Below are 13,028 nucleotides of genomic sequence, written 5' to 3'. Positions count from 1 at the left end.
TCTTGTTTGGGAAGGAATTTGCATTACAGAGTACCAGAAGAGGGTAGCTGCCATTCTGAGTTATTAGTTTCACTTATTTACTGATAAATGTGTGTGTGTGCGAGGGGGGGTATTATTTTTAAGGTTTTCCTTGCAAAATATCTCAACTATTGTCTAAACAAAAAAATTAAGTTATATGCTTCTAGAGAAGAGAAGCTTTAGAAAAGGGCTGGTATCTCAAGCAGGAATCTACAACCGGTGTGAACACAGATACCCAGCACCCGCAGTGATAGAATACAGGCAAAAAACATACTCATAGTAAAACCCTACCTGAGTAGCTGGCCTTTGTGCTTCTGAAAGCAGCTCCTACAACCCCGGGCACAGATATAGTGCTTATTAATTGGGTGAAAAGCTACCTGTCTTCCTAGGGGACTTGTAGGAAAGGCATGGGAGAATTACATCCTTGTTGCCTCCTAACCTGTTTCTAGATCGCTTCCACCTGGAGCCCAGAGGGTAGTCACCCACTGCCTTGCTGGGAAGGATTTATTGGCTCATTGGTATCAGTATTTTCTACGTAGATAGTAGAACTGGGGAGAAAATTAAGGTGGTACTTGGCTCATCACACAATGAAGGCATGTTTAGGGTGAGCTCTAACATTACTGTACTTCATCAGATCCATTCAAATGAATGAATGCCTTAAAGTTATAATCCTGTTTTATATCTGCTTTTATACCATACACCTTCTATAACTCATGAACTTATCCCTATAACGAGTCTATAATATTTGACTATATAACTGTACAACCCTATAAAATTTGGCTTTCTAGGAGATGGAAGACAGTAATCAATATAAAACAGACAAGTCCAGGGGACACCATGATCCCACCCTCTATGATGCTTTGTAGACACAATAGGTGAAGAAATGCCTTCCTTTAGGCTGTAATTCAAAAAGAAATACCAAAGCATGTCTGAAAGAGTGCACTTTGTTGCCCTTCAAACCTCCCTTTGCAAATAAATACATTTTTATTTTAAGCATTCACCTCTTCCATTGGGAAAGTTGTTGATACCCACTGCAGGGACAAGGAGAAACGTAAAGAAGAGATGGGAAATCAAGCAAAAATGTTATCTGCTGGTATCTGTGATGGCCAATAAAATAATTAACAGCACAGCTGTTAGCAACTAGTTGGAACTAGTTTGTAGTGACCCCTGCAATCAGAAGCATAGAAAAGGAAGGCAGGAAAGGGAGAGAAACCAGAGGTTTTCAGCTGTCAGTGGAAAATGAATTGGTTGGTTCTACCCCTTTACACTAAGTTGTCAAGTAGGCACATCTTATGCTCCCCAGCCAGCCATGCAGGCTGCAGGAAAACAATGACTTAAGGACTTCCCATTTTCCCTCATCAAAATCTTAATCTTCACAATAACACATTTGCTGCAAAAGCCACGAGAAGGGAACAGAGAAAACAGCTGGTTAGAGACCCAGGCTGTTGGAAATAACCTGCATGAAGATGTGCATATGCGCACACTTCCTCATTTTTAATTCAGTATGTGAAAAAACATTCATTGCCACTGGAAGTACAGTGTAATGCATCTTTTGATTACTCTCCTGGGCCAAAAGGGTAAGGAAGGCAGCGCATTCTTTAACGCTGAATGTGTTGATTAAATCTTGTGTTCTGACCAGGAAAACTTGGTTGAAACAATAAGTTTTAGGGAGGTAACCTTAATTAGAGTCAATCAAACAACACCGAACAGTGAAAACCACAATTCTTTAGAGAATCCTGGTAGGAACTTCGCTTGAGCTAGGATCAAGCTAATATGCCAAGGTGGCGTTTGCCATGTTTTGTGCTTCTTTCCAGGAGCTGCCTTACCCCTGGAAGGCAAAGAGCTGACCACTGTAAACATAAAAATAGTGGAAAAGGAAACATTTAATGGTATCAGAACCACTCACAGAACAAGGACAGAAGCAGTATCCTGTTCATTTAAGTAAAGATCCCTTCTTAGTATGAAAGCAAAGCTTTCCATGGAACAGCAAGAGTTGAGTGGGCTTGGAGAGATCAAAGGCAAGGGCGCTAGCCAGTTGTGACAGCTGGCAGTGCGAGGTCAGTATGTGCTTTTTACTAGGAACTGAACCGAAACTAGCATTTCCTGTCGTGAGTCACTGAACTAGCCACAGGTTCAAAGCGATGACACAGAGGTAAAATTGTCTGAGCATGTTAAAAGTCCTAGAGCTGTTACTTGGGCTTCAGCATCCCTGCCACAACTGAAAAGACTTGAAGAGGAAGAAAACTCTTATAGCAAAGATGTTCAGTCTGCTGGATGAGGTTATTTCCACCTTAAGTTTCTTACTAATTTTGTTTGCTTTGCTAACCTTTCTACCAATCTTTCTAGACAGAAAAAATACGCAATACAATAAAAATCCAGTCCTTTCCACTGTGCACTTAGGCATACGATTATCTCCAAAGAGCTATGAGACATGGAATATCTGAGCTCAGCACATGCTTAGGGAGAGGGAGAGGAATATATCTACCCTTATCAGTGACTACAAGGAGGTGAAAGAAGAGGGGAAGCTGACTGTGACTTGAAAGGCATGAATTTTTTCTGCCCTCCAGAAATAAAAGCCCCAAACTTTTGTTTACTTACTCTTTTACTACCCTAGTAAAGATGTGAAGAAAGATGATAAAAATGTAAACTGGTAAATAATTCAGAAGGAAAACATTTCCGGTCCAAGAAATAAAATTCATAGAGTTTTAAGACTAAAACAGAAAACTGTGGTAATATAATCTGATCCCTACCATCACTCTCTCCTGTAACAATTTTTCATTGAGGCTGAAGCAAGTACACCCTTCCAAAAATCTCTGCAACAGTGATTTGAATATTTCTAGTTTGCAGGATATCCACTCCAATCAACAGATAACTTATTTCAATGACCAATCATTCTCACCATTTAAAGCAGTATGTTATCACTCTCCTGAACTTGCTTAGATTTAACTCCCATATTGATTCTTATTACATCTCAATCCATAAAACTGAAGAGTGCTATTCTTATCAAATTCTGGTTTCCACAGTGAAATCTTGATATATGGCTCGGCATCAAGTTTGGAGATATCTGCAATACTGTTACAATGATGTTGGCTGCTATTCACTATGTTCCTGACCAGAAGAAAACTAAGAGATAAATGAGTGAGTAAGCAGTTCTGTAAGTAAGTATGAACAAAATCCCCAAAATGTTCCAAGAAAAAAAAAAAGCAAAATGCTGGTAATTAACTGACAAATCAAAGTGACATTCCGGTTTAGCTTTATCAGAACAAAATAACTGATGCTCTGAGGTTGGCTATGACTCTGGGTACCCACCACTAATCTAAGAAGAAAGTCAGGTGCCTATCAGCCTCAGGAACAGCAGCTCAAAGTGAAGGCTTCTGGGGTACAAGACTCCTTGCCCTGAAGCCAGCTGTCTAGGGAACGTGTCCTACCTTCACTGGCATGCTGAATAGCTGGATAGCTGACCACTCACAACACCTGACTTAGGTTAGAGTTCACTATATTAAACTCCTATCTATATTGTGTTAGATATTTCAGGTCAGGAAAAAGCAGTACTATTTTTCTAAAGATTAGTTTTGCGGTAGAATAAACATAAGTTTTGCTTACAAGTTGAGAGTTAACTGCACAGAATAAAACATAATGAATTTAAAATGAAGATCAATTAAATGTACCCTTACCCCAGGAAATCACTTTCAGCTTAAATAATAATAGTGCCAGATCTGATTTTATTTATAGCTGTCGTCTTAGTCCAGTATCGACAGTTCTTCAACTTTTATAGCAAGATGAATAACAATGAAGCTTTTCATTTATTCTCCACTTAGGGGAACATACAACCTTTCCCCAAAATAATAGTAGATTTCTTGTATTACTAATTGAGATGCAACACTTGAAAATATGGTCAAAGTGCATTTCAAGACTCAGAACAAAAAAGGACAAAAAGAAGCCTCACCTTATTATTATAGGACAAATGAAAAAAAAAGAAAAGCTATAGTGGGTCTGACTCATGCTTGTCAAGGATGAGACAGAGCAAGCAACAACCCACAGTAGATCTGGATACTGGCTTTTATTTAAGAACCAACTGATTATTTCCCATGCTTGTACTCTCCCATCAGCACAATCTTCCCTAGGTCTTGACTTCCCTCCGCAGTCGGGAGATCCCTCCTGGCTTGGGAAGGTCGGGCTGCAAGTCAGGCTGGCTCCTGCCCTGCAGCTGCCTGCAGTTGTCAGTCTGCAGTCTTACCACCAAGGTTCCTGGGCATCCCCTAGCATTTGTCTCTGTTGATCTCCTCAATTCCAACATCTTCCTTCAGCTGGGATGTTCGGACATTCACACACACACATGCACACAATTTTCTGCTACCTATAAAAAAACCTCACCCCCCCTGCATTCACAGAGGGTTTTTTTGCCTACCACAGTGACTATTTATTTAATGTTTGTGATTGGACATATTGCCAAGCTACAAAAGAACCTCAGAGATTTTCAGAAGCATCTAATGGCCCTAAAAGTGTCTGTGAATTTCCTACAACGGAGACATTCTTCCGCAGAAAGAACTACCTCAACTTAGCGAATCAATACTGGATGACTTGGAACAAATTGAGAAACCGAACAGTGAAAAACTACCCAGATCAAACGATATTTATTCAAGAGTTTAAAGCACTTCAGCTATGGAACTGCCATGACGTGTGATCTATAGCTTAGCACCGATGAAGTGCTAGAGGAATGGAAGGTGGCAGTGTGGCACCAATCTTTAACAAGGGCTCCCTGCCTCTGGTGAAAGTCACAGAAAAAACGCCAAGCCAAAGAAGAGAATGAATAGTAAATATGATATATGTATCAACATGACTTTTGTTCAGGGAAGTCATCCATCATATGGACAGAATCAATGCTCAAGTGGTCAGTTTGTCACCTTCCAACAACGGTGGCAACAGTGCTCCGTATCAAAAGCCCTTCAGCCCTCTCAGTTTGGAAGGAAAGATTCCCTCAAGGACTGATAACTGCTTATAAAAGTAGGAGAGAGCACTGAACTATATACAGTCAGTTTTCACAGTGGAAATGCAGTTGTCGTGATCCTCCTAGGTTCAGTGCTGGGATCTGTATTCTTCAACATATAAATAGAGTAACATGAAAAAGGCTAAAAAGTGACATGACAAAGTTTTCAGATGATACAACAATTTCTGGATCCTGAGATCTAGTGCAGCCTACAGCTCCGGCTACAGTGAACTGTCACAGAAGGATTGCATGATGTGAAATGACCAAGCAATCAAATGGCCAATGAAACTCAAGAACATGAGTGTAAGTAATGCACATGTGGGAAAAAACCTAAGTACAGACTTGTTGATAAATTGTAAATTAGTTATTTCCATTCAGGAAAGAGCTCTTCCACCCGCTGTAAATGCTTCTCTGGGAAGATCAGCTGGATTTTCCAGTAGGTGTCAAACAGGCAAAAATAGATGGTTTAGCCAAATAAATGTCTCACTGCTGACACAACTGGGAGGCCTCACTCCCCCCTACCCTTCCTTCTTAGTTTTTTCCTTCATTCCTCCTCCTATCCAGCCTTCCCTGCTCTTTCCTCCCACATCCACTGACCCCAAGTGCACGACCTCTCCATCTGGCTCTGCAACCTGACCGATCATAAGGCAAGCCAGCTCAACTCACCAAAGACAAAAGCACTTACTTTTATTATTATTTAAGTGAGTTTTCTGCCATTTCAGTGAATTGGCTTACTGTGTGTCTGGACGAGCACCAGAAATGCACAGGCAAGCTGGGGTTTATGACTCCAGAAGCTGAGGGCGCAGAAGCTGAAAGAAAGAGCAGGACCTTTCCCTCTTGGCAGTAGCGAGCTGTTATCTTGGCTCAAGCTGTATTATAAAGCCATAAGCTGGTGCTCATTTCTAAGCATCTGCTACTGGCCCTGACAGCAAATTACCTAAACTAATCTTTATTCTGATGCTGCACTGACATTCTTATATTCAGTGAATCAGACTTTGAAAGCAATATGGATAGTTACCTTCAAGCAGTGTAGATAATTGTGTGAACACTGTCCCAGAACTTCAGTAGTCTTCTCCCATTAAGTAATCATTAAGGTAATAGATCTTCCAGCTCTTCTCCCTATTTAACAAATCATGAAGAAATTTAATGACAGAAGTCTCTAATAAACTTTATATATACGCACAGATATTTTTGGATCTCACAATTCTTTCCTTGCTTTAAAGTGAAATACATTCATCTTTACTGGATTTTTTTTCCTGAGCACAGAAATAAACATGTTGCTATAGCCCCAGCAGAAATGTTACAGCTGAACTCGTTCTGCCATTTTGGAAACAAAATGTTTGCATCATTATTGTGAAGTCACATTTGTTGCAAAACTTGTCAAAGAATGAAATACTTCAGGAATTAATTACATGCTCTGAGTCATACTTTTATAAAGCTACCACAAAATGGCATCTAAGGAGTACTCAGATATTAATCCATTTTAACTTTTGAAATCTTACAGCCTGAAAACAGATGACTCTACCTGCAGACAGTCCTGATCTGGGCTATGTCTCTGCCCTAACTTGATGTGTCAAATCCAAACATGGAAATACAGTGGCCAATCAGTCAAAAAGCTCCTCAACTTGGGATGAACACAAGGTCAGCAAAAGAATGTATCATTCACAGATGTTACCTTCTTTTTCTTCAGGACATACAACCACAGAAAAGAACTGCACAAACTTGAATGTTTAAACTGAAGAAAGCCCAAGAAATAAAGAGTCCCTGCTCATACAAACTCATGTTTCTAAGAATAAGCCATCCTGCATTACTGATACTGTGATAGATGGCAAAACTTACAGTGTCCACACACAGGGCAGCTAACGAAGCACAAGAAATGTGAACATATCGAACACGGAGATTTTTGATTTCTTACTCTCTAAAGAAAAATGAAACATTAGCAGATGTGCTAGATCGTCTGTTGTTAATTAATACATTTTAACGTCAATCAAATTTGGCCCATATTACAAATATTGGCTTTGGTACCTTGGTGCTTGTGTGTGATTTTTGTACCATTTCCTTGCTCTGGAATAGCTATAACCATACTGATCAAAACATCAGGAAGCTATATGTATATGCTTGCTGATATAGCTCGGCATAGTGCTGGCCAAAAACATTTTAAGCTGTGTCACACTTCAAATATAGCAAGGCCTATACACACCGATTGATTTTTGTGCGAACAGGAGGTCAGTGAAGTCAGGATGCCAGCCTGTCTTAGATGGGAATCTCCTGGTATTTAAATGAGCATTACAATTCCCTGTGGTAATCCTTACAGAAAAATAACAGCCATAGCCAGCTCACACATTTGTTAAACATTCTTTATCTTCCTGGTCTAAGTGGAACTATGAAAGTGCATTAGTATAAATATTTAGATTTAATATATTACATCATCCTGGAAAAACTGTCATGAATAAATACAAATCCAAGCACAAACTCTATTTTTCTAGTTTATAGTGAGAAAAACACATGATTCTGTATTCTACTTTTCAAATATCCTCACCCTGCAGAAGCACAGCCAGCCAGCTTACGAAGCCCGGGTAAATTGCTGTTAGAAAATACGAGGGAGGGATGCAGCGCACAACCAGCACCTGGTGCACATGGCTGGAGCTGAGACCCTGCAACTCTGCCCTGGCTCCCACCTTCTGTTTGACTGTGGGCAAACTGCTGCCTTTCTCTGGCCTCTGTTTTTTCTCTTGTCTTCTGTTTCCCTTCAATATGTAAGGTGTACAATCAAAGGTGCAGAAGTTAAGCACAAAGATTCCTTGGAAAGTCCATTCGAACATTTAGTTCCACGTAACTGAAAAGTTAATTTTAGGTCAAGGATTCACAGCTTCACAACCAGGCACTACCTAGGATAAACCCAGCCTTAAAATGACTTGTCAAAGTCCTAGAAAACAGTTTGCATAGCAGCGTAGCATTGCTTAAGACACATAAGTGATCAAATTCTTTATTTGCAGTTAATTCTCAATTTAATGAGACTTTGCAAATTGAAACTTTAAAAAAGGGCATCTGTGTAATCTGGCAGTTCAGCATATGGATGCCGGGGGAAGGAAAGCTATTTTGTATGTCTATAAAAGCTGACAGCAGAAGTTGACAATTATGAAATGTGTATCTCTGAATTGTTGGTCTAAACAGAGCAGAAGCTGTTGGTCTGATGGTGGGCTGCGTGCGGACTGTGTCCAGAAGCGAGTGGGAGGATTCAGTGCCCAGCTTCAGCACTGAGATATCACAACTGATGTGAAGCAGGAGTGATCGAAGGACACCACCAGACAACAGCTGGAGAGAAAGTGTTACCCACTGATATAGAAAACATTGCTTCTTCCCTCCCAACATCTTAAAGGACATAAAATAACCATTTTTCTGTCCTATGGGAACCTGGAGGGAAAGAGTGATCCTCTGTGTGTTTTTTAATAGCAGCAGTGTTGCAGCTTTGATGGCCAGAGAAAGTGAGGCTTGGAGCAAAGCTAACATCATTTATCAGAGCAGATATAAAACATTTTCAAGCAGAGAGTTATGTGCAGGGTCTCAGAACCTGACAGCACATCTGATTTTTCCAAATATATCAGCAAGGCTAGTAAAAGATGCTGCCTCTCCCTGCCAGTCTTACTTTCCTGGAAATACTGTTCTGCAGTTATCTATCATAAGGAGTTACAACACAATTAAATTATCGAAAGCGTGAGGCCCGGGGAAGTTCCTGTACCACTAGTGAGTAGCATAAGAGAAGGAGAATAACTGCTGATGGGCACACTAACTTTTCCCTTCTTAGCAGTGTTTAAGGAACACATCTTTTATAGATTGACTCCCTCATTTACCACTGGATTCAGTGGATGTGACCCAAGTTTGACAGAAAGCATAATTTTCCTTAGCATAAAGCAGATGTGAATGTCAGAAGGAAGAGAAATGTATTCTTAAATAAAATAAGAGACCCCAGTCAGTGCTATGCTAAGCAGTCACTATCTGTGGGTGTTGATAGAGTTATGGCAGTTTGTCATGTGAATATGATTCTTCTCCTTTTTCCAGGCATTGCCTTACGAAACTAATGCAAGAATACGTGATTAATACTGACAGCAGTTATTATAATTCTACTGTGAAAGCAGCCACACAACATTTACCACATTGGCTGAATGAAGTGACTTCCCACTGGGGCAGGGAGACTAATGACTGAGATCAGAAGATAAATTTAGGACACTAGCAAGCCAACAAGAGGAACAAAAAATTAGAAGGAAAAAAAAAAGTTAAAAAGCGAATAATTAGTATAAGCATAATCAAAGACAATTTGCCTGGTTTATTGCCTGCTGATCCCATTTCTCTCCAACCAATGCAAGAGGCCACATGCTACGCCAGTGCAGATGTATCGCACTCAGGAGTATGTTTATTTCCTTGATCACAGCCCTTTGTCGTTACTGAAACACATGCTATGAAGTTGGCTCTGACAAACCTCTGAAAAAGCCCTCCCTAAACAAGCACAATGTGATAAGAAACCAAATTCAGTTCTCTTTTATGACCGATTTTCCTTCAACCTCTATCATCTTTGAAGGAGACATTAGAGTAGCCAAAGTTACTTGCTAATCTCAAGCACCTTCTGAAAGTAGTCTCTAAAACTTCTCTTTCCAAACCAGTCCTAATCTCTGAAAATTGCTATCAAAAACTGCAGTAAAACAGCCAGCCAGCCAGCCATTCTCAGCTCTTGTCACAGTAACTCAGAAAGATAGATAGCCATGCTGACATGTGTTGAAAGCAAGCCAGATTTCAAAGAAGGCCATCTGCATGCAAAACTTGCTCTGTTCTCATTGTCTGAAATAATGCCTACTTCTATTTTCTTAGTTGTTTTGTGCGCGTGTGGCTTGTAATAGCACTTGCTTGAAATGGGCGTAGAAGAAAAGATATCTCAAGCATAAGGCTGGGATAATGCCACCGATCATATCCACCCCTTCTTCCGCAAAAGGCAACTTCTTAACAATGTGGTCATTGCCAGGGAAGTGTCATATTTTAGGACTTGGTATTTTTTGTACATTAAAATAAAGAGATTTATAAACTTTTATATCCTGATTTCACCCAGTTTCTGTTCCCTCTCTCCTGCTTCTATCTTGTCTGCTGTTCTTGTGCCTCCACCTCATCCTCCTCTTTGTTCCATACAAGGCTAGTTTTTTCCTGACTATTGTCTCTGGATCTCTTGACCTGAATCTGCTTCCAAAATATTCTGAAAATAATTTACCTAAAATTTTGAATTCTACCCTTGAATCTAGTTCTCGATGCTGGCACAGAAGATCTCCAAATCCCTGTTTTAAAGAAATAGGGATAGGTGGAAGAGTTATCAAAAATAATGGCAAAACAATGCCACTGTTCTCTGTCAGGAAGGGGGCTGCTGCAGAGGAGCAGGAATTGCCATTTTAAGGGACAACTCACGTTGTATTTTTAGTAAGGAACCACAACTGTCATAGCATGATTGCACTAACTTCAAAGCAAGCCAAAAACTGAATTATTATAATTTAGTCCCACGAAAAATGCATTTGAGAATCACCCTCACTGTGCACAACCCAGATGTCCTATGTCCCTTCCCTGAAAAAATACAAGTGCTCTATTATTAGTAAAGGGCAGCAGCAGCCTCTAACAGAGCTGGGAGAGGAATGCTGGCAGGGCTAGAAAGGTAGTGTCTGTAGATGAACTCATTTGCTAGCTCATCAGCGAGCCTGGCCAGGACTTGCACAGCTTTTGGGACTAGCAGCCTGAAGGGACAAGCTCCATAAAGTTGCAACAACAAAGCTGTTCTGTGCTTATTTAAGCAAAACTCTTCCTCTGAGGCAGAGTCTGAGAGCTCCCCATGGAAAAATTATTTACATATTTGAGTGATACATCACTCAGTTATGTGAACATTTCTCAGGACTGTAAATCTGGTAGCTAGTATAAATCTGTGATCCCACTGTAGTTTTTTAGCTTCTTCCCTGTTACAGGCAGAGAAAAATTTAAATAGATAAACCTTATTAAAAGTGACTATTTTTCTTACCACTGAAGAAGAAACAGTAGCAAGATGAGCTGTAATTTTTCATCCAGATGGTGGAGAAGTTGGTGACTGTTTTTAGCTCTTGGACCACAGACCACAGGCTTTGAAGACTTGCAGTCCCATGCACCTCTCTCTCTGAAAAAGGAAGAGAAAAAAATTTGTTGTTCTATCTTCTAGTCAACAAGGCTGGGTTTAGTCATCAAAGCAGCACAAGTGTATGAGACAGCTCAAGTACAGTCAATTAGAGATTTGGGGAATCAACAGAAAGACTTTTAATATCAAGTGGTATGGAATGGAAAGCCAATGCACCCTTTAAAGCATAGGACTTGGATCTTATAGGAAAGGTCTCCAGACATCTGTGCTATACATGCCTTATGCTGCATTGGAGTGGGGGACTCTGACATACCTGTATGGGATTTATGGGAGAGGGACCTCATAAGGTAAGAGAACAGTCGTGGCAGTTTATCAGCAGCCGTATTCTGCAGAAATGCACTTCTAGCAAAAGAGGAGGAGCAGGCTCTTCCCCCACCCCCCTTTGCAGGAACAAAGTTTTAACAAAATTCTCTTTTTCTTGTGTGACTAAAATAGAAACCTGGACAGCTGTGATTCAAATGCAGGCTCAGAGATGTGCTTCACAAACACGAGTGCTGTGGTCCTCAGTGCTGCAACAGCAAAGAGTGTCTGGCCTCAGCAAGAGCAAGCACCAGTACGGCACAACGCAACAGGACTGGACCAGCTGCCGCCTTGTCCACAGAGATGTTTTTAGGCTGGACTCCTTTTGGTGGAAACCCTCAATAGCTCCAAAGCGCTGAAGGACTTACACAGACCCTTTGTGGGGCTGTAAACGCACCTCTGTGGACCTTGCCGAAAACGCTTGCTTGCGGAAACAGATTTCTTCTTGCACTTCAGAACGAACACAGAGGACAACGAGCCCTACACGAAGCCATTAGCATTCAGCACGGGGCCCTACTGCTGCTCTGGAGTTCAGAGGGGAAGATCACGCACCCTTCTTATTGCTGATGACGTGTTTCCAGCAGGGATATCGCTGTTGATAAATGACTCAACACCATGGTCCAAACCCCCACGCTGTAGCTCTCTGCTCTGGGCTCCTTCTCTCCTCGTAAACGTGCAATGTCTGGGAGACGGGGCAGGAGAGCTGAGGAGTGTTTACAGCCCCACAAAGGGCCTGTGTAAGTCCTTCAGTGTTTTGGAGCTATTGAGGGTTTCCACCAAAAGGAGTCCAGCCTAAAAACATCTCTGTGCACAAGCCCCCCTCAGGCGCTCGGCTGTAGCTCTCCGGGGATGGGCTTCCCTCCGATTTCTGCCTCGTTGCATTTTTGTCTTTCACTTTTTCACAAAAAAGAAGCAGGTGTTTAGCGAGGAAGAAGCAGTTAATCCTGGAGAACATAAGCAAATATAGTGATATGAAGAGCAGGCCTGAAAAAAATAAAGGGAAAGAAAGAATGAAGGAGGTAAAAAGACCGAAAGGGAGGGGTGGGGGGAGGAATAAAAACACTTCAAAATCCAAAGTATCCGGTCATCTAGAAAGAGTGTACATCGTCTTCTGTCTGAACATACCCAGCTCTCCCCCAGGAGGTACAATGATATAACCCCACCTCTGTCCTTGGCAAACCACTTTATTTGCTGTGTCTCCGTCTGCTATCTGGAGATAGCCGCTGGCATACTTATTTCTTCATGTGACTTGATTTGCCTGGTCAGGCTGTAAACTTTTGGGCGCTGGGACACCCACGCTCTCATTTCGCTCATGAACCATGTCTAGTAACAGTCGGGGACCCTCTGCCTCCGCGAGAGCCCCCAGGAGCTACCGTAACCGAGTCAGCACGGGGGTTGGTTTTAACGTCCTAGTTCCCTTTAGCAGCACCAGCAGCAAGTCCAGCAGCTGTGGCAGTGGGATGTTGCTGAGGCTGAGGATCCTCTGAAGCTGTTAATACCAAAGCAGAGGAGAAAACATGGTTAGGGATA

At 41.4% G+C, this 13,028-nt stretch overlaps 1 long non-coding RNA gene across 3 annotated transcripts in view; it reads right to left on the bottom strand.

Moving 5' to 3' along the window:
- Positions 1-11,445, bottom strand: part of LOC138690079 (uncharacterized) — a 51,411-nt gene extending 39,966 nt beyond the window's left edge. For all 3 annotated transcript variants that reach the window (XR_011328878.1, XR_011328879.1, XR_011328877.1), the window contains exons 1-2: positions 11,049-11,445; positions 6,024-6,124 (exon numbers count right to left, since the gene is read on the bottom strand). This is a non-coding gene — a long non-coding RNA (uncharacterized lncRNA). The remainder of the gene's footprint in view (positions 1-6,023; positions 6,125-11,048) is intronic.
- Between the last annotated feature and the right edge of the window lie 1,583 nt (positions 11,446-13,028).

This window comes from Haliaeetus albicilla, chromosome 19 (genome assembly GCF_947461875.1).
Source record: "Haliaeetus albicilla chromosome 19, bHalAlb1.1, whole genome shotgun sequence".
Taxonomy (NCBI): domain Eukaryota; kingdom Metazoa; phylum Chordata; class Aves; order Accipitriformes; family Accipitridae; genus Haliaeetus; species Haliaeetus albicilla.
The sequence above is the reverse complement of the archived record's forward strand: the minus strand, read 5'-3'. Positions and strand labels throughout refer to the sequence as shown.